The sequence below is a fragment of the Pelodiscus sinensis genome, chromosome 1, assembly GCF_049634645.1.
Source record: "Pelodiscus sinensis isolate JC-2024 chromosome 1, ASM4963464v1, whole genome shotgun sequence".
In the NCBI taxonomy this organism is placed as follows: domain Eukaryota; kingdom Metazoa; phylum Chordata; order Testudines; family Trionychidae; genus Pelodiscus; species Pelodiscus sinensis.
The window spans coordinates 325,670,641-325,686,166 of record NC_134711.1 but is presented as its reverse complement, the minus strand read 5'-3'; the positions used below and the strand labels follow the sequence as shown (position 1 = coordinate 325,686,166).

The 15,526-nt window shown below is 47.9% G+C and overlaps 1 protein-coding gene across 1 annotated transcript in view; it reads right to left on the bottom strand.

Annotated features, from left to right (window-relative positions):
* The window catches only part of LOC102452965 (ecto-ADP-ribosyltransferase 5), a 34,029-nt gene extending 19,394 nt beyond the window's left edge, over positions 1-14,635 (bottom strand). The window contains exon 1 of the mRNA XM_006137089.3: positions 14,619-14,635. The gene's annotated coding sequence lies outside the window, so the exon portion shown is untranslated. The remainder of the gene's footprint in view (positions 1-14,618) is intronic.
* Between the last annotated feature and the right edge of the window lie 891 nt (positions 14,636-15,526).

Below are 15,526 nucleotides of genomic sequence, written 5' to 3'. Positions count from 1 at the left end.
TCAAGGGTCCAAAGCCAGATCCCGCCCCCCATCACCGAGGGCCCAGGGACACCTGTCACCAGCCCATCTCTGTCCTTTTTTCTCCTTTTCCTAGAGCAAACATCTCACCCTTAGCACAGAGATGTCTCCGTTCTGCAAGCTAGTTCTGTCAAAACCAGGGTGTCTCCCTGTTTGCACTGAGACCGTGTCTACATTGCAAAGTTACACTGATTTTGTGTAAATTGACACTGAGCCTCCAATTTAAGCAGGTCGATCTTGCCTGTCCACACTGTACTCACTGTGTTGGCGGAATGTGTCCTCACTAGCAGGGCTTGGGTTGCTACAGCGAGCACTGCATTGCGGGTGGTTTTCCCAAAGTGCATGCAGCCAAGCCAAATTTTGGGTTGGGCTTGCAGTGCCTTATGGGACCTGTCATATAACAGGGTTCTGGACTGGATCTGCTTTTTCAGCACAGTTCCCATACCTCCTATGTGATCTTGCCAAGAGCTAAAGAAAATCGTTTATTTAGCCATACAGGCTCCGGCAAATGTTTGGAATCCAATAAACAACCAGTTAACGTAGATATTCATGCTCTCCATAGTGTAGGAATCTTGGCATATAGCCAAGAAGGCAAAATGGTTGTGTGCCTCAGTTTCCCTTTTCCATACTGCACATTATTTCTGGAATGTTCTTTCTTGTGTGAGAAGTTCCATGACTCGTTTCAAGGCACTAGCTGTGGAATATCAGTATCACAAGGTCTTTTAACATAGTGTGCCCTTAGGTACCACTCTTAACATGGTTTCCAAAAGATCATGTACATTGTATGTCTTTACAGTTTTGGGCATCTGCAGAACATCAGCTACAAAAGTTAACATCAGCAACAAAAACAAATCCACTCAGTGTGCAGCGGCAGTCAGAAAAGCAAACATAATGTTAGGAGTCATTTAAAAAGGATAGAGAATAAGACAGAGAACATCTTATTGCCTCTATAGAAAATGATGGTACACCCATATCTTGAATGCTGCATACAGATGTGGTTGCCTCATCTCAAAAAAGATATATTGGCATTGGAAAAGGTTCAGAAAAGGGCAACAAAAATGATTAGGGGTTTCAAATGAGTCCCATATGAAGAGAAATTAAAAAGATTTGGACTTTTCATCTTAGAAGAGAGGAGACTAAGGAGGGGATATGATAGAGGTTTATAAAATCATGACAGGTGTGGAAAAAGTGAATAAGGAAAAGTTATTTACTTATTCCCACAATATAAGAACTAGGGATCACCAAATGAAATTCATAGGCAGCAGGTTTTAAACAAACAAAAGTTTTTTCACTCAGTGCACTGAAACTCCTTGCCAGAAACCTGTGGAACTCTTTGCCAGAGGATGTGGTGAAGACTAGGATTTTAATAAGGTTCAAAAAAGAGCTAGATAGATTCATGGAGGTTAGGTTCATCAATGGCTATTAAGCAGGGTGGCTAGGAATGGTGACCCTAGCCTCTGTTTTTCTGGAGGTGGCTGATAGAGGAGGGATCACGTGAAGATTAACTGTTTCGTTCCCTCCCTCTGGGGCATCTGGCATTGGCCACTGTTGGCAGACAAGATACTGGTCTAGATGGACCGTTGGTCTGATCCAGTATGGCCCTTCTTATGTAAATCCACTGCACGCCCACATTTACAATTTTTTTTGACATGCCTTGTTTTTGGGTCAATACCATTGGTGTTTGGTGTTTCAGGGTTCACCTGTGGCTTCTCTCTGGATAATGAAGTAGTATCCTTCCTCTTTGCCCTGTGGGTTCAAATACTGAAGTCTGTTGCTTAACAGGAGTCAATTGTGTCCTCTCTGCTCACATCCAGATACTGAACAAAGACACGATGGGCCATGATATCCAACACCCAAAGAACATCAAAAGCTACGTATGGGACACTCACAGCCCACTCGGTTAACCTTGTTTAGCACAGGCACTATATTTGCATCAGACGAAGTGGGTCTTTGCCGACGAAAGCTTATGCTCCAATACATCTGTTAGTCTATACGGTGCCACAGGACTTCTCATCGCTTATATTTGACAGAGTTTTTTCCTCCCCTCTCCCTTCTTTTTCTGCTTTAAATTTGGACCACTGTAGCTCAATAAGGCTCTAGGAGGGGTTCCTCCACACCCCCCAGGACTGTGGGCAGCCCCTCTGCTTCCTGTGAGTAGAACACTGCCCACCAATGAGTCTTAGGGAGAGTTTCCTCTTCCAGGTGAGCGGGAGGCCAGGCTGACTCACTACAGGAAACCCCCGATGGTCTGAGTTGCGACCCCTGCACTTACAACCATTTTTGTAAGTGTGGAAGGGGCCAAAAAACCCCAGTTTAGGTCCTCGGTCCGCATTTATGATAGTGCATGGCGCCTGTCATAAATGAGGGTCTGAGTTACGAGGCCCCTGATGTGTGGTGCTCCCCCAGGAACTGATCATGCTGCAAGTTGGGGGCTGCCTGTACATTGTTTTTTATTTTTTTTTAAAGTGGCAGACTAACACTAGGGGGGAGGGATAGCTCAGTGGTTTGAGCATTGGCCTGCTAAATCCATGGGTGTGAGTTCAATCCTTGCAGAGGCCATTTGGGGCAAAAATCTGTCAGGGATGGTACTTGGTCTTGCTGTGAAGGCAGGGGACTGGACTCAATGACCTTTCAAGGTCCCTTCCAGATCTAGGAGATAGGCAATCTCTGTTAATTTAATCTAACACTGCTACCCCTCTGAGGCCCTAAAATAGAAGTGTTTGTGGTCCCGCACCTCCTCAAGGCTGACAGAGGCTGTCCAGTAAGACACAGCTACCGTGATCAATGACACGTGATTGGCGTTACAAGGCAGCATGCTGGTTGGATCCCAGGGTGCAAAGAACTGCCCCAATCGCATGTTCCCTGGGATGTGCTCCAGGAGATGAGGGCAGCCTTGTGTCCCATTTCTACTCATTTTCTGCCAACAGAGTTCAAACTGTGATTTCATCAGATAAATAGGAACAGGCCTGAGTAGTGTTTGGAAGGGAGACTCCCAAGGCAGTCGGCTACTCACTTAAATGCCACATTGACTAATCTCCTGTCAACGCCCAGCTATAGCTAAAAGGGGCGCCCAGTGCTAATAGAATCATACAACACTAGAACTGGAAGGGACCTCGAGAGGTCATTGAGTCCTGTCCCCTGCCTGCACGGCAGGATCAAGCACTGTCTTCAGCTACCTGAAGGGGGGTTCCAAAGAGGATGGAGAGAGGCTGTTCTTATGGTGGCAGATGACGGACCAAGGAGCAAAGGTCTCAAGTTGCAGAGGGAGAGGTCTAGGTTGGATATTAGGAAAAACTATTTCCCTAGGAGGGTGGTGAAGCACTGGGATGGGTTCCCTAGGGAGGAGGTGGAATCTCCATCCCCAGAGGTTTTTAAGTCCTGGAATGATTTATTTGGGATTGGTCCTGCTTTTAGTAGAGGGTTGGACTCAATGACTTCTGAGGTCTCTTCCCACTATAGCATAGGTTCCATGCCCTGGGGGGGACGCAAGGTGACCCAGCCTCTCCCCTCCTCCCCTCACATCAATTCCCCTTCCTTAAGTTTTGCTGCTATTTTTGTTTTCGGCCACGGTCAGTTCCTTTTTTTTTTTTTTGCTCAACAAGTTAACAAGTTTTGCTGCTATTGGGTGTGGTGGGGGTGGGCGTGAGGGTTTCTCAAATCAAAAAGGGGGCGTGATGCCAAAAAGTTTGGGAACCACTGTACTATAGGATTCTGTCAAATTTTCAGGCTCTTCATTCACCATGATGAATCTGGTATTTTGGTCCATTTGTTGTATTTGGAAAATATAAATATTTTTTAGGTTCTTCATTAATCATGGAGCCCTAAAAAGCCAGTACGAATTGCTGTGAATTTGGGGGCATTCCCCTGCTGCAGGATGCTGTCCTTCACTAGTGGCTAGGTCAGTGTCTCAGGGAGCCAGACATCGCTGCTAGGTGGGATGCACTTTTCTGGCATCATGAGCCAAAGCACAGTCCAACCTGTTGCCTGGGGCGAAGGCAACACAAGGACCTGCAATGAGGTTAATGAAAAGCAAGACTAGAAAGAGGTTACTATACCTGCCTTCCCAAGTGGCTGTGGTGCCCTGGCAGGCTGCTGACCCAAGCAAGAGAAGGCTGCAGACTAAATACTACAGCCACAAGTATTTATACCACAGGAATGGCCCGCCTCTGGTTAAGAAACCTCCCCGTTCTCTTTCATTTTCAAAATGAATGGAATTTTCTTTAGCTGTGAGGGCTTGATCTAAATCCTACTGAAACCAATGGAAACACTCAATGGGTTGTGGATCAGGCCTGAACTGAGACACAAAATTAATATGACCTAGGGCCAGAGCACCTGAGTATTTCCAGTATCTCCTGCAAAAGGCCCCCAAACTCAGACTAGCCTGAACTACATTGCAATTTGATAGCTCTCCCGGACTGGAGAGACTGGACACCGTTGCTGCAATGGGTGTCCCGTCCATCCGGTCTGGGAAAGCTAACGAGCCTACAAAGCCGATTGCAGGACAACCTGTACGTGTTCTCCAGGATCCCTCTTCACTGACATCCACAAAGATCTGGTGGCCGCACACACTGCAGACACAGTGGGGAAGGTGCTTTGTTGGCATTCCAGGTGCACTGTAGAAAGGAACAGGATGCAGGGTGGGGGAAGAGCACAAGCCAACTAGTCAGAATGAAGGTGCATTCCCTAACAAAGCCTTTCTCCCCTGCAGTGCAGGCTACAGGATTTTGCTGCAAGCCAGGCTGGATTAAACTTTATGTGCCCCTAGCACAGCATCTTTGATGTCCATATGGCCCTGCCTACAGCTGCCTGCTCCATGAGTCCTGCCTGGAGCCCCGGAAGCCCTGTTTGGCCCACCCTGCCGCCTGGCCTGGTTCCAAGGAGGCTGCTGTGACTTTTGAGGAAAACATGCTCCCGCCAGCCAGCTGTTTGCTGCCACCCCCGGAGACCAGTCAGCCTCCAGCTGTTCTCATGCCACAGTGGCCTCTAGTAGGAGAAAGGCAGAACTGCAATTTTGGGTTTTCATTTCAAATGGGGACAAAATGAAATGTGGCCATATCAAAATTGTCCACAAAACACCCATCCTAGCTCAGTGAGGAAATGCAAGCAGCCATTAGAAACAGAACAGTATATAAGAAGTGGGGAAAGTGGAAATAGATAATCAAAATATATTAAAAGTTATGAAGTCTAGATAATAAATAAGGGAAGCTAAAGAGATCAAGGAAAACCTTGTATTCGTCAGAGCTAAGGATAATAAGCTTTTAAAAGATAATAGGAACAAAAAAGTGCATTGGGAGGAGAGTGGAGCGCTGCGAGAGCAAGCTGCGGGGAGGATGATCTGGGAGGAGCTGGTCCCTTTCCTGCATGTTTTGAACAGCTGGAGGCTCCCTCTATGCGCCATGTGCCCCTGGCGGGGGGGGGGGGGGGGGGGAGGGAAGAGGGGAGAGGACACTTTGTGTGTTTATACACCCCAATGCCTATCAGGACCAATCAGGACCAGAGGAAACAGCCCATAGTGTGATTACTTGGATCATCGGTGCCGACTACATGGGAGTTCCAGGCCTGGAGCAAGCATAGAAAAAGCAGCACATGCTTAGCACCTACCAGCAATGGTGCTGCAACCCCAGCCAGGGATCAGTTGTCCTTGGGCATCTCTGTCCCCACCAAGCAGCTTGCAGAGGGTGACGTGAATCACCCTGGAGCTGTTCACCTTTTGTAGCCCCTGGGCCTGCTGCTGCAGAGGCTAATCCAGACCTGTGCCTCTTGGAGCTGCTTCACTGCCCCAGCCAGGGTTAGAAGTGGGCAACAGGGTAGAGGAGGAGGGGGAGGGGCAGGACTCCCTCTGCCAATTACCTGTTCACGGCTTGAATAGGCTAATCTAGAGGCAAGCGTGTGATTTAAGCAGATTGATCTTGTGTGTCCACACTATGCTCATTGCATTGGCGGAATGCATCCTCACTAGCAGGGATTGCGTTACTATACGGAGCACTGCACTGCGGGTCACTGTTCCCCACTGCATGCAGCCAAGTTGAATTTTGGGTTGGGCTTGCAGTGCCTAATGGGACCTGTAATGCAACAGGGTTCTGGACTGGATCTGCAGCACAGTTGCCATAGGTCCTATGTGATCTTGCCAAGGGCTAAAGAAAATCGTTTATTTAGCCATACAGGCTCCGGCAAATGTTTGGAATCCAATAAACAAGCAGTTAATGTAAATATTCATGCTCTCCATAATGTAGGAATCTTGGCATTTAGCCAAGAAGGCAATATGGTTGCGTGCCTCAGTTTCCCTTTTTCATACAGCACATTATTTCTGGACTATCTTTTTTCATGGGAGAAGATCCAAGACTAGTTTAGAGGCACTAACTGTGGAATATCAGCGACAAGGAGTTCTGTAGCACCTTATAGACTAACAGATGTATTCGGGCATAAGCTTTCGTGGGCAAAGACCCACTTCGTCAGATGCCTGTAGTGGAAATATACAGAGGCAGGTATAAATATGCAGGCCAGAATCAGGCTAGAGATAACGAGGTTAATTTGATCAGGGAGAATGGGGCCCACTTCTAGCAGCTGATCTGGAGGTGTGAATACCAAGAGAAGAGAAGCTGCTTTTGTAGTTAATTAGCCTTTCACAGTCTTTGTTTAATCCTGAGCTGATGGTGTCAAACTTACAGATGAACTGTAGCTCAGCATATTCCTGCGCATCCAGATTCCACAGAGATTTCAACAACCTACACCCCACCATCAACCTCAGCCTGGACCATTCTACACGAGAGATCCACTTCCTGGACACCACCGTACAAATCAACAATGGAAAATTAGACACCACTCTCTACAGAAAACCCACCGACTCATACAGTTACCTACATGCATCCAGCTCCCATCCAGAACACACCACACGATCCATCGTCTATAGCCAAGCCCTTTGATACAACCGCATCTGCTCTAACCCCACTGACAGAGACCAGAAGCTTCAGGATCTCTACCAAGCATTTATAAATCTTAACTACCCACCCAGAGAAATAAAAAAGCAAATTGAAAGAGCCAGACGAATACCTAGAAACCATCTACTTCAAGACAGACCCAAGAAAACCAACAATAGAACACCACTTGTCATCACCTACAACCCCCAACTTAAACCTGTCCAACACATTATCAATAAACTACAGCCTATATTGGAACAGGATACCATACTCAAAGAGGCTCTGGGAGACAGACCCATAGTCTCCTATAGACAACCACCTAACCTCAAGATGATTCTTACCAACCACCACAGGACATACCACACTAATACCAACCCTGGTACCTTCCCTTGCAACAAACCCCGTTGCCAGCTTTGTCCACATATTCATTCTGCTGATACCATTATTGGACCTAACCAAGTGAGTTATAAGATCAAGAACACATATTCCTGCGCATCCAGAAATATAATCTATGCTATCATGTGCCGAAAGTGTCCGTCTGCTATGTACATTGGACAAACATCTCAGACACTTCGCCAAAGGATTAATGCCCACAAAACAGATATCAGACAAGATCACAAAGAGAAAACAGTTTCTTGCCACTTTAACCAGAAAGGACACTCTCTAAATGACTTAGCCACCTGCATTCTGCTACAAAGACCTTTTACATCTGCACTTGAAAGGGAATCCTCTGAACTGTCATTCATGTTAAAATTCGACACTTGCCAACAAGGACTTAACAAGAATTTGAACTTTCTCACCCATTACCAAGACAGTTTCCCCAATTATCACCTGTAATACCATTAACTCACAAACATCCCACTCTCCCTACCTTTAATATCAGCAATTCACAGACACTTACCTTCCTTCCTCCCCCTTCCCACCCCCCCGCATCCCCCTTCTGTTCTGCAATGTGATTTGTCCTTTTCATATTTGTTCATTTTTTTAATTGTATCCTTAGGTATATATGGTTGTGACTACTTTCTTCCACTATTTGATCTGAGGAAGTGGGTCTGGCCCACGAAAGCTCATCATCTAATAAACCATCTTGTTAGTCTTTAAAGTGCTACATTGTCCTGCATTTTGCTTCAACTACCCCAGACTAACACGGCTACATTTCTATCACTGTAGCTCAGCAGTTTCTCAAGAAGGATGTGGAGAAATTGGAGAGGGGCCAGAGAAGAGCAACAAGAATGATTAAAGGTCTAGAAAACATGACCTATGAAGGAAGGCTGAAAGAATCGGGTTTGTTTAGTTTAGAAAAGAGAAGACTGAGGGGGGACATGTTAGCCATTTTCAGGTATTTAAAAGGGTGTCGTAAGGAGGAGGGAGAAAACTTGTTCATCTTGGCCTCTGAGGATAGAACAAGAAGCAATGGGCTTAAACTGCAGCAAGGGAGGTTTAGGTTGGACATTAGGAAAAAGTTCCTAACTGTTGGGTTAGTCAAACACTGGAATAAATTGCCCAGGGAAGTTGTGGAATCCCCATCTCTGGAGATATTTAAGAGCAGGTAGATAAATGTCTATCAGAGATGGTCTAGACAGTATTTGGTCCTGCCATGAGGGCAGGGGACTGGACTTGATGACCTCTCGAGGTCCCTTCCAGTCCTAGTATTCTATGATTCTAAGGTGCGACATGACTCCTTGTCACTTTTGCAGATCCAGATTAACATGGCTACCCCCCTGATACTTGTGGAATATCAGTATCACAGGGTGTTTTAACATACAGGGTGTCCTTAGGTACCACTCTTAACGTAGTTTCCAAAAATCATGCACACTGTGCGTCTTTACAGCTTTTGGCATCAGCAGCACATCGGTTACAAAAGCTAACATCAGCAATAAGAACCAGTCCACTGCACACCGGCATCATTTTTTTTTACATGCCACGTCTTTGGCTTAATTCCATTAGAGTTCTGGCATTTCAGGGTTAACCTGTGGCTTCCCTCTGCAAAATGAAATGAAAATTTCCTTCCTCCTTGCCCTGTGGGTTCAAATCCTGATGTCTGTTGCTAAACAGAGTCAATTGGCTGGCTGGGTGTGTCCTCTTTGCTTACAACTGGCAGGCATAAAAGTCTCAGAGTGGGAGTCATGTGAGCGTGTAACTTTAAAAACAATGAGTAGTCCAGTAGCACCTTGGAGACTAATATATATATATATGTACTAGGGGGCCGTGACCCCTGCTCTCTGCACCTCCCAACCCCCTGTCTCTGGGAATAGGCAGGCCCGGCTCTTCCCACAGCCACTGGGGAGGGAAGTCTAGGCCTCTGGGTACCCCCCGCCCCAGCCAGTCCACACCTCTGGGGCTGCCCCTGCACTTCTCCCCCACAGTCACCCCAGGCCTCTCGGCCTCCTCCAGCCCACGGAGAAGGACTGGGGCGGTGCAGGCCGCATTCGGTTCTAGACCCATTCACTCTGTGTGCACATCCCCCTCCCCCACCTCACAGCACCAGGGATAGCTCTGTAGCCCCCTCACCACTGTGGAAATCCCACCCTTTCCAATAACCCACCTCCTTTGGCCTGTTGCTGTCCACTCTGGGCCCTGGCCCTGCTTTTCCTGAGCAAGACACTGGCACTCCCTTGTCCCCATGTCACTGGCTTTCCCCTGAGATCCAGTCTCCACATTCTAATGTCAGGCTCCCTTTTCCTGGCCAGAAACATCCGTCCCCACAGACCCAACTCCCTCTAACCAAGGAATTAGCTCAGCAGGAGAACAGGAGGGGGAATGGGGTGTTTTGGGTGGGTCTTGTGCATGGGGGTAAAGGTACTTGGGGTTTGTTTGTTTGCTGTTTGTGTCCATGTGAGCTGCAGGGCTGGGGTTTGGCCCTTCACCCTGCCAGGTGACAAAGATCTGTTCTGTGTAGCTGGGTCCCTTACGCTTAGGATCAGCTCTGGTGTTTGACCCTCCATTCCGGTCTGACAGGCAGTGATAGAAAGAGAATCTAGTTCACTGCCCAGGCAGATGCCACCATTCTCTCTGGACTCATTGGAATTCAAATTCATTTCCATTTTACCCCCAAACCAGACAAATCCAACTTTCTAATCCAAGTGTTAAAACTTTGTGTAAATGTTGTTTCCCTTGGGTTCTAAGTAACTACGACAGAGTCTTGACTTGGCTTTACTTCTGGGTTGGGGAGGGGGTGTGTAACATTTTCCCACAGGGTTTGCAGTATAAAACGGGGGCAGTTTTGTGGCTACATTTGGCAACAAGGAGGCACAGGAAATACTGGGTGTAGCCAGACAGAAACGCCCCCCTCCTTTCCCCTCCTCCCTTCGAAATCCTTGGGAGAGAGAATTCTTGCAAGCAAAACTCTGCCTTCGGAGACTCCAGGGCCTCCAGAGGTGCTGGAATAACAATGGCCCTGGATGCTAGACAGGAACCAGATAACAGCAGCAATTGGGCCTGCAGATGGTTGGTACCAGTACTGATACACCTACACACTGTCCCAGAAGAGGAATCTGCCTCCCCATTTGAAAAGAATGTCTGGCCCTAATGATTTAGTTACCTCCACCTCACAGGTAGAAATTAAGCTTTGGACCCCCTGTGGGAATGGGCGTCACAAAGACGTTCCAACTTAATTGGCATTTTAATGACAAGAGAAGCGTCTACGTGACCACAGGGACATAAAGTGGGGCCCTGTGCCCCACTCTAATTGGAGATCCAACCATATACCTGCTGATCAGGTGGTCCTGGACTCCTGAGATTTTAGGGACGCCTTCGTCTCATACCGACTGCTTCCCATTGGGATTGAGAGAAACACTGGCTTTGCTGGAGTAAGGATCTCAGAGGTAAGAATATACTTGCTAGGTGTCTGTTTTGCGCGCATTCAATAAGAGCTCAGAGAACCAAAAGGGTTCCATGGTACTTTTGAGTGACTTTTATTGTATTTTTTTCTGTCTTGTCTTTGTAGTGGCTGTGTTATCTGTAACACAGCAGTAACATTTAACAGCTAAGCTTGCCTTGTGACAATAAAGTAGTAACTGTTTAAGCTTTAACCTGACTCCTCCTGTTGCTGTATCAGAATCCAACACAACCAAAAGAACCATAGCCAGTTTGGCTATCTTGCTGCGGTCAGGGGCAAACACAATAAGAGCTGAGCATTGAGTCATGCCACCTCCACAGGGAAGACTCTTGGGGCACCCGTCAGCCTCCCTGGCTGCCCGCCATGAAGGGACTTTGTCCTAGCAGTTAAAGACTTGGGTGTGATAGGGCTCACAGACCACTCATTATCCCAGCCACCGGCTAACAGAATTGGCATAGTCAGCAGGATTGTGTTATCGGTTTAAATACAGCAACATGGAGCTAGTCATGGTAAATACTGATTTCAGTAAAGTAGAAAAGAATTTTGCCCAGGAAGGGTGGGGCGACCCAAAATGGGATAGAGAAATGTTAGAAAAGGATTGGGGAAATCCTGAGGAGTTGTGGTCGCAGTTTTGTAAGAGGAGAACTGCCTGCAAGTTAAAGAAGGGGAAAGGAAAAGGAGCCTGCATTTGGTTATTAAAAGGTACACTGCAGGCAGCATATAAGGGCCACTCGGACCTAGAGACAGAACTAGAGAGGGTCCAGAGAGAGAGAGAGATGAGCTACAGCAGCGGTGCCAGAACTTAGACACCCGGGTACAGCTGCTGAATAATGATGTGCACCAATTAGAACAGGGCCTCGTTCCGCTGGTAGAAAAGGAGGGAACAGAATGGAGAGCAAAGCTAGAAAGCAAACCACGGAGCATTAACAGAGCCAAAGTGGAGGCGGCTCTCTGGTTAGACCCGGAGGAGTGGGATGGAGATATATGGGACTCCTCCAAGGATGAGTGGTTCACTCACTCCTCCCATGAGATGGGAAAGTCTGCAGTTCAGATGAGACCTATTGTCACCTTCCAGGAAGATGTGTTCTATGGGGCAGACAGAACCGGAGAGGGGGCTAGTAAGGGTAAAGATAGTGATGATTCATCGACCAGTGGGGGTAGTGGTAATAGTAGACAGGAACGACCCACCCGTAGGACTACTCGGAGCTATGAGCCTGCAGAGTTAAAGAAGCTGCAGGATGAGTTTATAAAGAAGCCCGGGGAAGGAATAGTGGACTGGCTAGCTAGGATATGGGACACAGGGGCTGGTCACACACAGCTGTCCTCCCAAGAGTGTGGGAGAGTGAATCTGGGCGCAGGGGTATTCCTTAGCCCCAGATCCAGGGAAGGTCCAAAATCGATCTGGACTTTTGCCTGTAGATGGGGTCGGGGAATCCACCACGCCGATAGAGGCGAACCCCTTAGCACCTCGTGGACTAATGGGGATGAGCTTAGGAAGGCCCTGCAAACAGTATCGATAGTGGCTATGCTTCACCGAGACAGTCCCGAGGACAAAGAGGAGGAAGGGAGCCCATGGGAGCAGAGAGTCAGAGTAGCAGATGTGAGACCTATACTGAAGGGCACTCCCGGGTCCTATAAAGCGATAGCATTAGCCATGAGAAACTTTGCCCAAGACCAGGGACCTTCCTACCAGATATTATTTCAGTCTATGCTGTGGGACCTCCGAGAGCTTGGGGAAGATGAGACGCCCCAGACCAAAGTTAGGGTGCGGCACTTGAGAGGGCACCCTGGGGGCATGATTGGAGGCTTTAAGCCTAGACATGAGGCAACCCCTGAGGAAAGGGAACAGAGGATTAAGCTGTGGAAACAGCGTCTGGATTTAGGATATCCCAGAGACCTGTTACACAGCTTGCCAACCAGGAAGCTACAGCTCCTGGCCTCCTCAAAGGGCATCGAGCGGGGGAAGACTGCTGTAACTCCTAGAGCTCCCCCAGGCTCAGACACCTTCTACACGCCACTACGGCAGCAATTACGCGAGCTGCCGCCCTCAGCTGAAATCGACCAGGGAAACTAAGTGGCAGGGGTCAAACCTCTCTCTGCATTAATGAGATCAAATCAGCAGAGGAGGAAAACTCCAGCAATGACCCCCGGATCTCAGTAACCGTTAATGATAAAATTGCTGTGACCTTCTTAGTGGACACCGGAGCTCAGCTAACAATGATCGAACAAGAGAGCTTTCCTGGCCCTCCACCTTCTGGCGGGAAGCAGGTCCTGGTCACAAGGGTGAATGGCACTATTGTGTCTTATCCCTTAGTCAAAGTGAAGCTAGATATCCCCCTGAACTCCTACCGACAGCCCCGAAAGCACGAAATAATACTCGGGAATGCCAACATACTTGGCATGGACATCCTGAGAGGCAAGGGGGGAATTATCAATGGGGGAAGGTGGGCATTTGGAGCTGGCTGTAAAACTAGTGCAACAGTCCTGGATGAGGGAAGCGCTCCCCTCTATAACATTCACCTGCTAGCCCAAGCTCCTGCTCTCTTACCATCAGCTATAACCAGTGTAAAACAATACAATGTTCCAGCTGAAGCTATAACTCCTGTCACAGAGCTGGAGAAACGGGGAATATTAATTCGGACACACTCCTGGTCAATTCACCAGTATGACCAGTTAAGAAACCTAGTGGTAAATGGAGACTCACAATAGATTACAGGAATTTAAATAGGAACACTGGCCCTTTAACAGCAGCAGTCCCCAACATAGTAGACATAGTGAACAGCATAGAAACCTGGAACAAACAGTGGCTAGCTGTGCTAGATGTGAAGGACATGTTTTTCATGGTTCCCCTGCAACCCGCAGATAAGAACAGATTTGCCTTCACATGGAAGGGTGTTCAATATACCTTCACGCGTATGCCACAGGGGTACAAACATTCCCCCACAATTTGCCATGGGGTGCTATCAAAAGTTTTGGACGGTTTAACTAGGCCACCAAGCGTCCAGATCCTACAATACATAGATGACATCTTGATAGGGGAGACACCTCCAAGGAAGTGCAGGAGGCTGTAAATCAAGTAAAGACACCCCTACAAGACCTTGGCTTAGATTTACCCCCTGACAAATGCCAAGGCCCCTCCCATAAAGTAAAATTTCTTGGCACTATATGGATGGGAAGGCGGAGATCGGTGCCTGATGGAACAGTACAGGAACTCAGCCAGGCACTGTCACCAGAGAGCAAAGCCCAATTGAGACAAACATTAGGAGTTTTGGGCTTTTGGAGAAAGCTCGTGCCCGGCTTTGCTGTGATTGCCTGGCCGCTGTACAACCTGTTAAAGAAAAGTGCCACTTGGGAATGGACCCCAGCACATGAGGAAGCTTTGCGGCAGCTAATAAGCGAGATACACACATATCAAGCTCTGGGTCCAATCCATCCCGATGCCCCGTTTCACCTATACATCACCATATGAGCTACAAGAATGTCCTATGCCCTATGGCAGGAAAGTGAAGCGGCACCCCGATGCCCCATACAATTCGGTTCTAAGTCATGGCAAGGGTCACAGGCAAATTACACTCCATATGAGAAGGTGCTTCTGGCAGCCTACACGGCTTTGATGGAGACCGAGGAGTTAACCCAGACCCAGAATGTAACCATTCACACTCCTCTTCCAATTATTAAACCTATATTGGAAGGGAAAGAACTACTGCCTGGTGTAGCACAGAAAATGACCATTCACAAGTGGGCGCTTTATGTACACCGCAGGGTATGGTGCAGACACCGCAGAAAACCCCACCATGATTAAAGAATCTCTGTGAAAGGTGAAATGCCCAATGAATATCACCTACCCCCACGACCATCTCCTATCCGAGACGCCGCTCCATTTGATCCGTCCTGCCCTGAGGGAGTTTAGTTTACAGATGCCAGTGCTAAACTGATAAAAGGAAAGTAGAAAGGAAGGGTTGCAGCAGTCCTAGCTGATAACTCCGCCGCACTTCTGACTACTGATATAGAGGGAACCGCCCAGCTCGCGGAATTAGCGGCAATTAAGCTGGCTTGCGAGGCAGGTGCTAGCACTGTTTACACAGACTCCTATGCTGTATGGGCAGGAGCCACCCAGTGGATAACTAATTGGAGAAATAACCACTGGATGATTGGAGGGAAACCAGTCTGGGGATTAGAATACTGGGAGTGGATCTATCACATGCAACCCAACTAACCCTAAGCATAGGTCACGTGTCAGCCCACCAACAGAACAACGCTCTGGATGCCCAATTAAATAACTTAGTCTATGTGATAGCCCAGATCTCTGCCACCCAGGTGGATTGGGAACACTTATACACATGGCTACACGAGACTCTGGGGCATACAGGGAGTGAGGAACTGGTGAGGCAGGCACATATCAGGGGGTGGCCTATTACCCATCAGCAAGCTAGGGACTTAATACAAGCCTGTGCTCTTTGTGCTGAGACCCGAAAGCACATTAACGAGGGACAGTGGTTTGCCAGAATACGAGAGGGAAAAACATTGGCCCATTACCCTCCACCAGACAGAGATGGAAGTATGTTTTGAATGGAGTGGAGGTTGTCTCGGGAATCGGCGTTGCCTACCTGACCCGATTGGCAACGGGGTTGTCAACCATCTCGGGACTAAACCGCTTAACAGCACTCGTCCCAACACCCCAAGAAATATAATCAGATAATGGCTCAAATTTTAAGAATAAGCTAGTTCAGGAGTGGGCCCTCCAGAACGGAGT